Source organism: Rhipicephalus microplus, chromosome 10, assembly GCF_043290135.1.
Source record: "Rhipicephalus microplus isolate Deutch F79 chromosome 10, USDA_Rmic, whole genome shotgun sequence".
Classification (NCBI taxonomy): Eukaryota; Metazoa; Arthropoda; class Arachnida; order Ixodida; family Ixodidae; genus Rhipicephalus; species Rhipicephalus microplus.
In genome coordinates this window covers 82,780,296-82,794,504 of record NC_134709.1, presented here as the reverse complement: position 1 = coordinate 82,794,504, position 14,209 = coordinate 82,780,296, and positions in this window count along the sequence as shown.

Genomic DNA, 14,209 nt, shown 5'->3' with positions numbered 1-14,209 from the left:
AGAAGAATTTCGCGTCTCGTAGTCTGTCAAGAGTGTCATCGATCCTTGGAAGGGGATAGGCATCCCGCTTTGTGACGACGTTCAATTTTCGGTAGTCAACGCAGAAGTGCAAGGTCTGGTCCTTTTTCTTTACCAGTACTACAGGTGAGGCCCATGGGCTGGCCGACGGTTGAATTACGTCGTCCCTGAGCATTTCTTCAACTTGGTCTGTGATGACTTCTCTCTCTTTTGGTGACACTCGGTACGGGTGCTGGCAAATAGGTCTAACAGATTTATCGATTATGATACGGTGTTTGATTATAGATGTTCTTTGCACTTTCGATGACGTGGGAAAACATCAGGCGTACTCCCGCATAATGCTCTCGATTTTTTGTTTCTGGTTCGGTGATAGGGCTGCTTCGATGTGGATAGATGCGAGTATGGAATCTATACCGTCAGAGTGCAGTGGTGTAGTCTCGGAAGAATTCAAATTTGTAATTGAAATGTAGTCGTGCAAGTGACCAACAACAGTTCCCTTCGCAAGGTGCTGCACCTCATTTCGGAAATTTGTCAGGAAGACACTCGTACACCCATCACGCAGTCGTACAATACCTCTTGCTGCGCAGATCCCTTTCTCGAGTAATAGCCCAGTATTGCTTTTTGCCATTCCTTCATAGTCGTTGTACACATTGCTTTTTACGGTGACAACGATGATGGATCTTGCAGGTACTGTTACATCATCACCTGCAATCTGGAGCGCATTGAAACGTTTTTCACTCTCGAATGTCGCGATGGCGTGTTTTGTCGAGAACGAGACGCACGTTTCCTGCAAGTTTATCACTGCACCATTGGCCTGCAAAAGGTTCATTCTGATAATTACATCTCTTGAACACTCCGACGGGACAATGAAGCTGGCGACGTAGGTGAAGCCGCGTATCCCGACTCTAGAGGTACACATGCCTGCCGGATCGATAAGGTGTCCCCCGGCGGTTCGCACTTGTGGTCCTATCCAAGGGGTCAGCACTTTTTTCAGCGTTCTGGCAAGTCCCCTGCTCATGACGGAATAGTCTGCGCCTGTGTCTACTAAAGCATTCGTTCGTAGCCGTCTATAATTACCGACAAATCAGAAGCGACGTTACCATTTCCACACGTAGTCTCGTATTCATCATCACGTTTTGAAATTGGCACTGGAGGTTGTTTTCTTGCGTCGGCAGCGGCCTTACCTCCCCAGGTCGCCGATTCTAGTTTTCCTGAAGCGGGCTTTGGGGAAGTCGCCTCGGAGAGTTTGAAGATGGGCGCGGACTTGGTGACCGATACCTCAGTGGCGCTGTCGATCGAGACTGATGCTGCTGCGAGGAGTGAGCACCTTGACGCGGTGACAAGTACTCCTCGATTTCAAAAGGTCGCTCCCCATTCCGTGGGCAGGCAGCGTTTACGGGAAAACCCCGAAGTCCAGCTCGGCGATATTCACACATCCGGAAAAGATGGCCGGCTTCGCCGCATTGTTAACAAAGCGGAATTCGATCAGGAGTGCGCCATATATCAGCTTTTCGGATCCTAGTCTCGGCTGGGGATGGCGTAAATCGAGGTTTCAGCAGATGCGTGCTTGCTGCGGTGAAATATGGTCCAGGGGCGGTGAAAGGAGGTCCAGGGGCGACGAAATGAGGTACAGGGGCGCTTCTCAGTACCTCGGCGTACTAGACTGCGGGCTGCATCGGAACCGACGCTTGAACAGGCTGGGCTTGTGGCTGCTGCTCACGGACTGCCTGTCTCACCTCCTCCCGAACAACTTCCGCTAATGACGAGACCATTGACGGGTTGCCGTTTAGCTTCTGGAGCTCTTCTCGATCAACCGATCGAATGAGCTCTCGTAATACGTCGATGCCGTTCCCGAAGACTGCTGACACCGCGTCTACGGATGCGACGTCAACATCTCGATTGTAGTGCCTCGCTCGCTGTTGCAGAGTCTTTGCAACCGCTGTCGCCTCGGTGCGAAATTCAGTGACGTTCCGCGGGGGACATCGGAGCAAACCAGCCAAAATCTCCTGCTTCACCCCACGCATCAGGTGCCGAAGTTTCTTGTCCTCACTCATATTTTGATCAGACCGGCGGAATAACGGGCACATGTCTTCCACATACATTGCGACGCTTTCATTGTTGCGCTGGTTTCTTGCTTGCAAGGCCGCTTCAGCTCTTTCCTTGCGGTCTGTACTCGGGTATGTGGCCAGTAGCTCCTGTCGGAAATCATCTCACGATCGAATGGTACCTTCATGGTTTTCAAACCACGTTCGTGCGCTCTCCTGCAATGCAAAATAAACTCGGCGGAGCTTCCGTTTTTCGGTCCATCCGTTGCAGTTGGCGACGCGCTCAAAACCCTCCAGCCAATCCTCGGCGTCTTCATGACGATCTCCATGAAAAGGGTCCGGCGTCCGTGGCTCATCAACAATGACGTGCGTGGCAGCGACTGGAGACGAAATGGAGTGTGCGGAAGCGGTTGGAGACGACATTTCGGTACTCTCACCGGAGACAGCTGGAGACACTCTGGGCTCTCGTGGCTGGGGAAATTCCGGCGGCTGACCACGTAGGCGACGGCCATGGAGCGCTGATGAACTGGCGTGAGCTCAGTTGGTTCGACTGCTCATGGTTCCGGGCTGCTTCCTCGAAGTCCAACCGGGTTTGGGATCATTACCCGGCTCCTCCACCAGAATTGTTACGTACAATCCAAATGATGTACGAATAACTGTGTATTGGGGCGAACTTGTGCCCGAAAAGTAAAGGAAAACGTAGCGGCGTCTCTAACAGGCGATCAGCAAAAAGGGATCAGTCTCCGAGAAAACCCTAGAGCGGCGCACCACTTCTTTCTCATCAAAATCCCGTGCTGTGGAGGCGCGCGCCGTCACGGCATTTTCTTGTTTGATCGTCAAGCCGCTGATCTCTTGGGGGGCGCACGAACTAGCGCGCGTAGTTTGAATACTACGTTTGCCTTGCGTCAATATATATACCGATGGCTCCACGAACCGCCAGTGTTCGTCAGGTGCTGTAGTTGTCCCTGCAAGAGGTGTTGCTATCAGCTTTAGAACTGACCTCTCCACGGCATCTACAGCAGCAGAACTAGCTGCTTTGCACGCTGCCCCTTGTGTGGTCAATCGGGAACTACCGCAACAAGGGTCAATTTTTGGTGACTCAAGGGCTGCCCTACAATCTGTGCTCTCAGCACTGCGTCAAGGGCAGTCCGAACAGTGTGTTTTCGAAATTCGATGCTTTCTCCACACTTCACACGAGAAAGGGCATCATGTGACGTTTTAGTGGCTGCCAAGTCACTGCGGCGTCATAGGGAATGAACAGGCCGATACTGCCGCGTGGACAACTCTTGAAGGAACACGAGAAGAAGCCATGCCACTTTCGCGGACCGATGCTGCCAATAATAATCGCGTGAAATCACGTTTTCACTATGGCGCCCACTAAACAACGAGATGAATCGTCATCACCACCTGCCCTCTTTGATGGCTCTCCGCATGCCCACTGGGCTCAACCGAAGAGAAGCCACCCTTCTTCAGCGCTTATGGCTAGGAGTGGCCCTTACAAAATCTTATTCATTTGCCATAGGAATGGCCAACAACGCTCTCTGCGATGCCTGTACCACATCCTGTGCGACTGTCTATTGTATGACATCCAGAGACAGTCACTGGCGTCCGTTCTTGCGCACATCGACAACAGCCAAATGCATGTGGACACTATTCTTTCAAGTGCCCGAAAGAAGACATTGCAAGAGAAGGCGACAAAAGCTCTGTTGAAATTTTTACGCGACGCGGACTTGAACGAGCGGCTGTAACAGACAAGACTGGACTATGACTGAGTGTGCGCGCGTGTGTTGCCGAATGTGCTGTGTTTCTCTCTTCTCTCTCTCCTCTCTATCTTTCATCTCCCCCTCACCGTCCCATGCGCAGGGTAGGAAACCGGCTGCCTATAGGCTGGTTAACCTCCTGCCGTTCTTTTCCTCCTATTTTCTTTCCTTCTTTATTCAGCGATGGCACACACGTGCATTGCACTGGATAGTCATACGGCACCGCCATGGCGGTCTAGTAGCTAAGGTCCAGGGCTGCTGACCCGCAGGTCACGGGATTAAATCTCAGTTGCAACGGTGGCATTTTTGGTGTAGGCGAAAGTGCTATAGGTGTGTGGCTCTGATTTGGGTGCAGGTTAAAGAATCCAGGTGGTCAGCAATTTCCGGCGCCCTCCACTACGGCGCCTCGCATGTTTATATAACGGTTTTGGGGACGTAAAACTCGGATACTATTATTGGGTCCGCAAATGTGGCCCATGTTTACCTTTTGAAAAAAGCTCGTGTTCTCACGCACGTACATTCACGTTCCTTGTCGTTTAGTGACTCGGAAAGACGTTTGTCCACCAGACGAGAATATGCGTGAATGAGCTGGCGTGAGAACACGAGCTTACCTCAAAACGTAAAGATAGGCCACATTTGCCGACCCAGTCTAATTAACGTAAGTGTGTGCCATTGCTGAATAAAATTCATATTCTTGGTAGAAGTAGCGAAATGCCTCTCAAAGAAAATTCCTATCAAAAGATTTTTGAGAAGCATTTCAGAAGAAAATCAATAATTCCTTAATATTGGTTTACTGCCTCTCTGGCCGGCAAAAAAGAAGGTTTTAGATCACAGGTTGTTCTCAGGGTAGTATCCAGTCAATTTTTTGAAACTTGCTGCGCATGCCTGCGCTTAAAAATACTTTTGAACAGTTTGCCGAATAAACTGTCGAAATCTCCCCTCAACCACTTCTGTCGCCACTTTTCTGGCGCCAGAAACGAGAATTTTTTAACGGCTTGCCCTCCATGCACCAATGATGCTGATATAACCTAGCTGTAATAACGCTTTGTTTTGGGTGATAATGCAACTACCACTCATAGACCGATCATATCTGCCTAATGCTCTTCATCCCATTTGTATCCTGATTCCTTCGGTAGTTAACGTAATTAACGTTGCTTATTGCCGAACTCTTTTTGTCCTTCTTGCATGGTCCTGCCCCAGCCCTGCTTGTTCCCGTCCTTGTTACTTGAGCTTCACGTTTCGCATCAGCAGTCACATACTGTCTTAAGTAGGGTCATTCCCAAATCACTTTCAGTGCACACCCCTCCCCTAAGCTATGGCAACGCGTTGCTCTCTTCCGAGATGGTCGAAAGATAAAGCTTGCGATATATGAATTCTCGTATCTATTGCTTGCTTTTTCAATACAAAAAATCCTATTCGTTTACAATACGTGCACTTTTGTCATGCTGTGTGCAGACCCTCCGCTACGTGAAATTGTGGCCACAAAAAGTTACACATTCACAATATGGCACGCAGAGTTCTGCAACTTATCAATCCACACTCTGACGACGAGCGTGGTTGATATACTAACTGGCACTCATTTGCGAGGATGGGTTTCAATTCCTGGTAGAACATGTCCGGAAGCTAAGGGAAATGATTGTTCTCAGGCAGTCTTTCTATAGCGCAGCTGGCGCCCTACGCTATCTGGAGGACGAATCATAACATGATCAGCCTATATTGCTGTAGTAAAAAGTGGAACAAAGATGTACCCTAAAACTCCCACTCCTCTGAATGCTCCTTTCTTTTCCCAAAGTCGCATTGTAATATCGATAGACCATCGCGGATACGTCCCTCTACAGTCACCTGACTCTCGATAAAAGAAGTTTCCGAGCCTCAAGTTGGCACCGTCAGAGCAACAAAGACACGCATCATTTACGAGTTCGACAGCTGCGCCCATGAAAAATAGAAGCCCAGGACCGTGTCAACGCTTTTTATTGTCACCAAACCGACAGCTGCTGCTCGTTTCATTTGGGGCGAGTCCCGCAGAAATGCGCTCTGTTACCTTCCATGGAGTCAGGATTCAATCAAGCGTCACAGTTTCCACTGTGTATCCTTATTGAAGGCAATCGCGATGAGATCTATAAATAAAGCGCTCTTTAATACGAAAGTGCTCAGTGCCACCTGCCGTATTTTCATAAGCCTTTGCAGCGAGGTCCGAGAGAAAGGTTTGCTCAGAACACCATTAGCCACACCTGGCGAAGAGGTTTTCGAAGAACGCAGACGCAATATATTACGGGGACGTGCGAAGCATGAGCTGTCTTTGTTGATTTTTCGGAGTCCCGGTTGCGATAAAGCGTATGTTTCCGTTACTTATGCCAGAGCCACCACTGTACACAGCTGTGCACTGTAGGTGGGAACGTTGGAGCACCTAGATGCTGCTTGACGTCCATGCCAATGACGACTGCAAAAAGTCGCGTAGGCGTGTTGTACGTACACGCCCCGCCGTGGTGGTCTACTGGCTAAGGTACTCGGCTGCTGACCCGCAGGTCGCGTGTTCAAATTCCGGCTGCGGTGGCAGCGTTTCCGATGGAGGCGGAAATGAGTTAGGCCCGTGTGCACAGATTTGGGTGCACGTTAAAGAACCCCAGGTGGTCGAAATTTCCGGAGCGTCTACTACGGCGTCTCTCTTTATCATATGGTGGTTTTGAGACGTTAAACCCCACATATCAATCAATCAATCAATCAGTCAATCAATCAATCAATCAATCAATCAATCAATCAATCAATCAATCAATCAATCAACCAATCAGTCAATCAATCGTGTTTTACGTACACCGTGCACGATGCTCCTCTGTCGCGCTACTCTTCCGTAAACTATTCATTTGGCGAAGACGTTCGCAAGTGTCGCCACAGTCGGCAGCGACGACGATTGAGCACCACCCACAGCGTCCACTCCTTCCGCGCGAAAGCCATTAGAACCGCCGCCCAGCGTAATCACCGAGTGGCTTCAATGCGTTTCAGATGTTTTCTTTAACAGCCTTGTACATTAGCGTACTTCCTTGTCATCGTTTCCTGACAGTATCTGAACAGCATGTTAACAGCAGTGGAGGCTTTTCAGCGCTACACCAGACGACCTATCCCAGCGTTAAATCATAAAAGACGTTGCGAGGCTGTTGGAGGTGCTCTCGATAGACAATATTAGTTGAGCGTTCACAACCTGAGCCGATCGGAAGCAGGCGCGCATTCAGAAAGACCGGCTTCCTTTGTCCGCCCAGCTTCTGCAGGTGCTCAACGGAATATGCAACGCGAGTGGGTATCGCCATGCACGTTTTAGTGTACAACTATATAGCGTACCCGAAATGCGCGTTTGCATTTACTGAATGTTGCAGTGAGAGGGGTCAACTGAAAATGCAGCAGCGGGATTCTGGTGCGCCTCCTCGTAAGTCTTGCGATAGTAGCACTTGGACAGATGCTGCCATGCGTTTCGCGGTTACATAACTTAATAAAGGGTATTCAAAGAAGTGAGTTACTGCTATGAGGAAGTTTCTATTATGCTATTGAGGAGATCATCAATTTCGTAGCTCGGAATGGCTGCGGGACACAGGTAGTGATCATCCAGAACGTGCTTTCAACTTACAAAACTGGGAGTAGTAACCGCCTAGTTCCGAGAAAATTAGCCGACAATGGCCAGAAGGCATCCCAATATTCTAAATTGAAAACTTCACAACAGTTTACTGTTGGGCGAGGTGGTGCTCTGACATAAAAATCATCGTGACAGTGCAACAAAACACGCAGATGCTAGTTTGTTTCTTTCTTTGTGTAGTGTTTTGCCGCGCTCTCACGATGGTTTCTAGCTATAAACATTCGCGTAATACAAAGACATACTGAACACTGTCAAAACCTTAGCTGCCGTGAACAAAAAGCGCACAAGAAACATTGTTGTTGTCGAACGTTGCAACCCACTAATCGAAGAAGTCTTTAAATAGTGTTTGATTGCTTTGGCCTCACTGAAAACCTATCTGACATTGTGGTAAAATGTTGCGGATATCAACGAAGCATGTTTTCGTTAATAACAAACGGTTTACTAGTATTTGATATATAAAAAGCCAGAATTGACGTCGAAAGATAATTTTCATTATCATCCCACACACTGCTTTTATGGAAAGGTTTATTCCTGTTTTATATATCTAAACAACTATATCTAAACGAAGGAGTTTTGCCGAGATCTGTATAGTAGCCGCGACAACTACGACCTTAATACTATAAGAGCTAGCAGTAACCCAGACGACACCCCACCAGTAATGATACAAGAAGTGAGAAAAGCCATGGAGAGCATGCAAAGAGGCAAAGCTGCTGATGAGGATCAGGTAACATCAGATCTGCTTAAACATGGAGCACAGATTGTGTTAGAAATACTAGCCACCCTCTTTACGAGGTGTCTCCTGATGGGAAGAGTACCAGGGTCTTGGAAGAATGCTGACATCATCTTATTACTTAAGAAAAGAGATGACAAGGACTTGAAGAATCACAGGCCAATCAGCTTGCTCTCCGTAGTGTACAAGCTATTTACAAAGGCAAAGTTAAGAAAACATCATAATTCGATCAATCACAGTAACAAGCAGAATTTCGAACAGGCTACTCAACAATAGACCACAATCACACTATCAATCAGGTAATAGAGAAATGCTCAGAATATAGCCAACCACTATACATAGTCTTGATAGAATACGAAAAGGCGTTTGATTCAGTACAAATATCAGCAACCATGCAGACACTGCGGAATCGGGGCGCCGATGAAGCATATATAAACATCCTGGAAGAAATCTACAGAGGATCAACTGCTGCCATAGTCCTTCATAAAAAAAGCAACAGAATACCAATGAAGAAGGCTGCAAGGCAAGGGGATACAATCTCTCCAATGCTATTTACCACGTGCTTAGAAAAGGTTTTCAGAGGCCCAAATGGGAACAGTTAGGGATAAGAGTTCATGGAGAATACCTTACTAACCTGTGATTTGCCGGTGACATTTCATTGCTGAGTAACTCTGGGGACGAATTGCAACTCATGATTACGGAGTTCGACAAGGAAAGCTGAAAGGTGGCGCCTAAAGTTAATCTGCAGAAAACGAAATTAATGTACAACAACCTCGCAAGAGAGCAGTGCTTCGAGATTGGTAATGGTGAACTTGAAGTTGCTAAAGACTATGTCCACTTAGGGCAGGCACTAACCGCGGAGCCGAACCACGAGATTGAAGTAACTAGAAAAATAAGAATGTGGTGGAACACATTTGGCAAGCACTCTCAAATTATGACAGGTAGATAGCCACTATCCCTCATGTGGAAGGTATATAACAGCTGTGTCTTGTGGGTACTTAGCTACAGAGCAGAAACCTGGAGACTTACAAAGAAAATTCAGCTTAAATTGAGGATGACGCAGCGAGCAACGGAAAGAAAAGTGGTAGGTGTGAACTTAAGATACAAGAAGAGAGCAGAGTAGATTAGGGAACAAACGGGGGTTAAAGATATAAAAGTTGAAATCAAGAAAAGGAAATGGGCATGGGCCAGGCATATAGCACGTAGACAGGATAACCGCTGGTCAGTAAGGGTAACTAACTGTATTCTCAGAGAAGGCAAGCGGGTTAGGGGAAGACAGAAGGTTAGGTGGGCATGTGAGATTAAGAAGTTTGCGGCTATAAATTGGCAGCAGCGAGCACAGGACCGAGTTAACTGGCGGAACATGGGATAGGCCTTTGTCCTGCAGTGAACTTAGTCAGGCTGATGATGATTAAGATGATGATGATGATGATGATGATGATGATAATGATATTTCATCTAACTGCCGAACTTGCCGCCTATGTTGAGCTTATATGCACCCTGCTCAAGAGAAACACCGGGATCATTTAGTATAAGTTTATGTAGTCGCGGAGTGTAGTATATACTTAGAACATATAAACATACCATTTCAAACTCACCCCAGGCCCTTTTACGGCTTCCATCTCCGTCATGTTAAAAGAAGCGTTGTGACTTCTTTTTGTTGCAGATTTAGAGGAGTTTTTCTGCATGTATTGTCTACCAAAAATTGTGAAGAAAGAAAAAGACATGACATGGGCAAACTCTACTGCGATTACCGCCCTACTAAGACACACAAGACGAAATCATTTTGTTTGAGTGAACAGAATGTTTTTGTAACGAACTTAGCTTATAACTATGAAATGCCTGGCCATTCACATCCTTATTCAACATCTTTTACTTCAGCACTGACAAAAATGTATGCGGAAACCTCACAAGAGTAGTCGAAGCACACAAACTTTCTGAAGAAGATCTGCGTTAAACGCAGTGTTGTTGGTTTGTATAACAATTGCGGTAAGTTTTTAGGAAAAAAAATTCGAGTCGCTGCGAAAGATGACTAACACAGCTTATGTGTCAAGCGCTTCTTTTACTAGAAAACACAATTTACTCATATACGTCACTTAATATATGAGACGATTGATCAGTTGTTGCATGCGAAGAAAACATTTGCATGACATTCGAGTTGTGACCATCGTGATTCCATTTGGCTCTAGTACCAAAAGCGTATTCTTTTTCCCATCAACACTTTGGGATATCTGTCTGTCCTATGTACTCCACTTTATGGCCATATTTATTCCTCATTTGGTTTGTTTTATTCTCTTCGTTTTCCACATTTTTTCTGACCATCAATTTTTCAGCAACATTTCTGTGTGTTTTTCGTTTCAACCACCACAGTAAGTGCAGGAAGCAAAAATCAGCGCTTCAATATCCACGCATCCAATAAGTGAGTTTTTGCAGTACATTCGTCCCCTATTCTTTTGCGTGCCGGTAGATGACGTAGCTTGTCCGACGGCAGCTTTCAAGCAGGGACGCTTTGCGCTTTCTTGAAAAGCCCACTGATAATGCGCAGAAAACAGATAAACGTAATAAAAACAAATGTATGAATGTTTCATCAAATACGCCGTCGATGCAATCTCTGTATTCCGCTCAGATGCCGTTCAATGAGCCGAAGTTGCGGATAAATTTTAATCGCGACTACTTTGGTTGAATTATTCTAATCCGGACTAGTTTTAAAAAATGTGCACGCATTTTCTGGTTATCGGTTTTTATTAACTTATGAGTTCAGCCCAGTAGTTGCCAAGCATCGGTAACTGTGTGTAGGCGTGTTAGGAGGTTTATTCCGCATATATGACTTGCAAATAAGGAGCTCGCTTTACTTCAGGCACCCGCCCGCACATTCCTTGGCGTTTGATCGGGTGCTTCTCCGGTTGCTTTTTTTCTGAACACACGTTTTTTGTTGGCAAAGTTAAGAAGAAAGGTGTTAAAAATAAATTGCCGTGAAAGAGTGCTTTTATCTTGCATTACCTCGCAAAAAGGATTTACTCAATTAACACGTGGGCGTGTATTGACACTCTCCAATCGGCCAATCAGGCCAGACAAGCGTATTCATTGTTATCGCTCTGATTGCCACTAAGTAGTGAGAAAAACCGCTGTGAGGCAAATCTGATGCTCTTGTCAACATTTCTCTGATAACCTCTAATTCTTTGCTAATCTCTCAGTGTAGCCTCAAATTATAAGGCTGCCGTTGGGTATATATAAAAAAAAGAGTCAGAGCTCAAGCTAAAAGTAGCCAAAGTGACCATGTAATTTAGTTTGAGCGCAGATTTTCATCCAAATTTATAGAAAAGTGTCAATAAATGTAGAGTTCTCAGTGTTAAACACTTAACATAAGGATTTCAAGTATGCAAAAACGGTGTATATTGAGCCCAATATTTTTCCCCTTGCATGGTCGCCAAGCCTCGTTCAAGTTGCAAATAAGTAAAAATAAGTACTATACTTTTAGCACGCCTGCTTTGTTTGTCTATAACTTATAGAGTTCTTGGAAGAGTAATTGTAGGCCAGCAACTCAGCAGCAACATCAGATGTTGAAGCTATTCTTCTTTTGCTCTTAAAGCCGTAGATAGTGACAGCTACAGTATTAGTGTAGAACCCATCAAGAGTGCACCATCAAGAGGGCACCATCAAGTAGCGAAATACGATGAAAGATGAACAGTCTGGATTTATTTCGTTGCTGATGTCTCCTTGACGCTCTGCGTTTTGGCATCATAGTCTGACGTCAGCCCTCATATTTTCTGATATGCCCACGTAACTCTATCGTCAAAGACGGGACAGTTCTCGATAGGGCCGCTCAATGCGCACGAACCTGCTGGCGGGGCTAGGACATGTGCGTACATAGGCCAACGAGACAGCGTTACGAGAGAAAAGCTTGCAAAAAACGGTTATTCTGTAGACTTGTTTTCAGTTTTCTCTTCAAATGCTACGTATATTGATCAGTAAATGCGCTAAAATAAAAGTTTGCGATAACCAGGAACGAGGTATGGCACCAGCCTGAAGTTTTGTCGCCAGAGAAGGTCGCTAAGTAGCCACTTTGACGCAAAGTAGTCACCAACGGCAACAATGCTGGAAACAAACATACAGTGTCGCAGTTTTGTTTCGTTTTTTTACCGCCGAAAGTCTTGCTACGCTGGGTTGTAATATCTGCGTGAATTGAATGCAAAGCGCCCAGTGATTACGAAAATGGTGAGTGTCGCGAAAAGTTCGAAATATTCTGCCTATTTTGTTCACAAATTTGTCTCGTTTTACTTCATAACCTAGAATAAGAGTGGTATTTCTCGCAATTTAAAAAAAAAGCTTGGTTATCTTCATGTACCAACTCGCACACAACAATTAAATAAATTTTGTAAGTCTTTAATACAGCTCTGTTAATGTGACAGAGCTTTGTAAACACATCCAGCTTCTTACAAGAATGTCTACAAGGATCCTTGTGCCTTGTGGGGGGGCAAGTAATAAAGAAGAAGGTACGCAGAGTAGCAAGCCATACGATTTGCACATGCACTCTAAATTTCCTAATTTTCACAAAAGAATTTCCTTTCTCTCTCTGTGAAATTTTGTCTTATTAGACGTATGTTATACGCACCGAATGCCGACTTTCACAGCTATTATAATCGTGTTCCTGCTTTTGCGGCCCTCAGCTTCATTGGAAAAGGACTTTATAGGGTTAAGCAAAAAATATATAAGAAAGTATCTTGTGGACTTATATAGTATTAACTGTACACGAAAGCCATCCTGTTAGTATATTTCGACTCACGCATTATATAAACGTCTAATTTTTTTCAAATAAATTGACCGAATACCCTGTTATCAATCATTTTTAAATATTTACCTCAGTCATCACTAATTTGCCTTTGTCATAAAATTTTGTTTTGCTTTCCAAATTTCTGGTTTCGGGAAATTATAGCCCACATATCAATAAACTTTCTCAGTTTCACTATGGCAAATATACCTTGCACTAACTAAATTATTACTCACTAAACGTGTTTCAATCATTGTCATCATGTTTCACGCTCTTCTGTAGAGCTTTCGCTTCCTCTTAGGTGTCGCGTGACGTTTTATGCTTCACATGTGTCAATCAGGCTTAATCAGACTTTTCGTAAACAAGGCCCCATTCGCATGAGACAAAGTGCCTTTCGCATAGATTTATTGCGATTTCCACAACAACAGGCCTGTGTTCACATAAGTCACAACCCCAAGAAAAAAAAGATCTACAGTTTTCATGTTGATTTTGTTAAGCCAGCGCTTTAAATACCGCTCTAAAAATTATGCTTTCAAGCAGGAATCATACATTTTTGTTCAACATAGCAGAAACCATGTATTTAGAGTACATTGCACGGTGTACACCCATGATCCTAAAGTTTCAGTCCTGAAAACTATGCAATCATTTCTAAACAAGTGTGAGATTGAGCTCACGAAAGTTTCTCTACGAAGGACACTTTTAAAACAAACGTGTATTCCAGAAAACAAGAGGAGCGATGTATTGATGCCACTTATTAATCGATATAAATGGTTCGACCACATCGTTCAAAACAAAAGCTACATCTCAAAATAACGAAGCAAATTTAAATAGAGAAACTTCAATTAGGCTGTAAAAAAACAACACGAAAAGAATTGATCAGCTCTCAGCTTAAGTTTCTATCGTAAAGAAGTGGTGTGTATTTGTATGTGCAGCAGAACAAAATGTTATCGAGTCTGGCAAGGCATTCTGAGAGACGTAGACGTGCGAGTGAATTGATTTATTGACATGCCAGCTTGAGGTTAGCTTTCATCTGATGAACGCCACACCACAGCAAATGTTCAATACCTCGTTCTAAAAGTTCTTCTTGATATACATACTGAAATGATCGAAATAAGGGAAATCAACCAAGGCGCAGGCGGTGCTTAAGATACAACACAAGGTTAACAAATAAAGCAAGCTAAGGAAAGTGCAGGGATGCTTACATCAATATTTAAATCAATTCAGTAATTATGGAATCAGTAGATGTGGTAGTGGACGAACGATTAT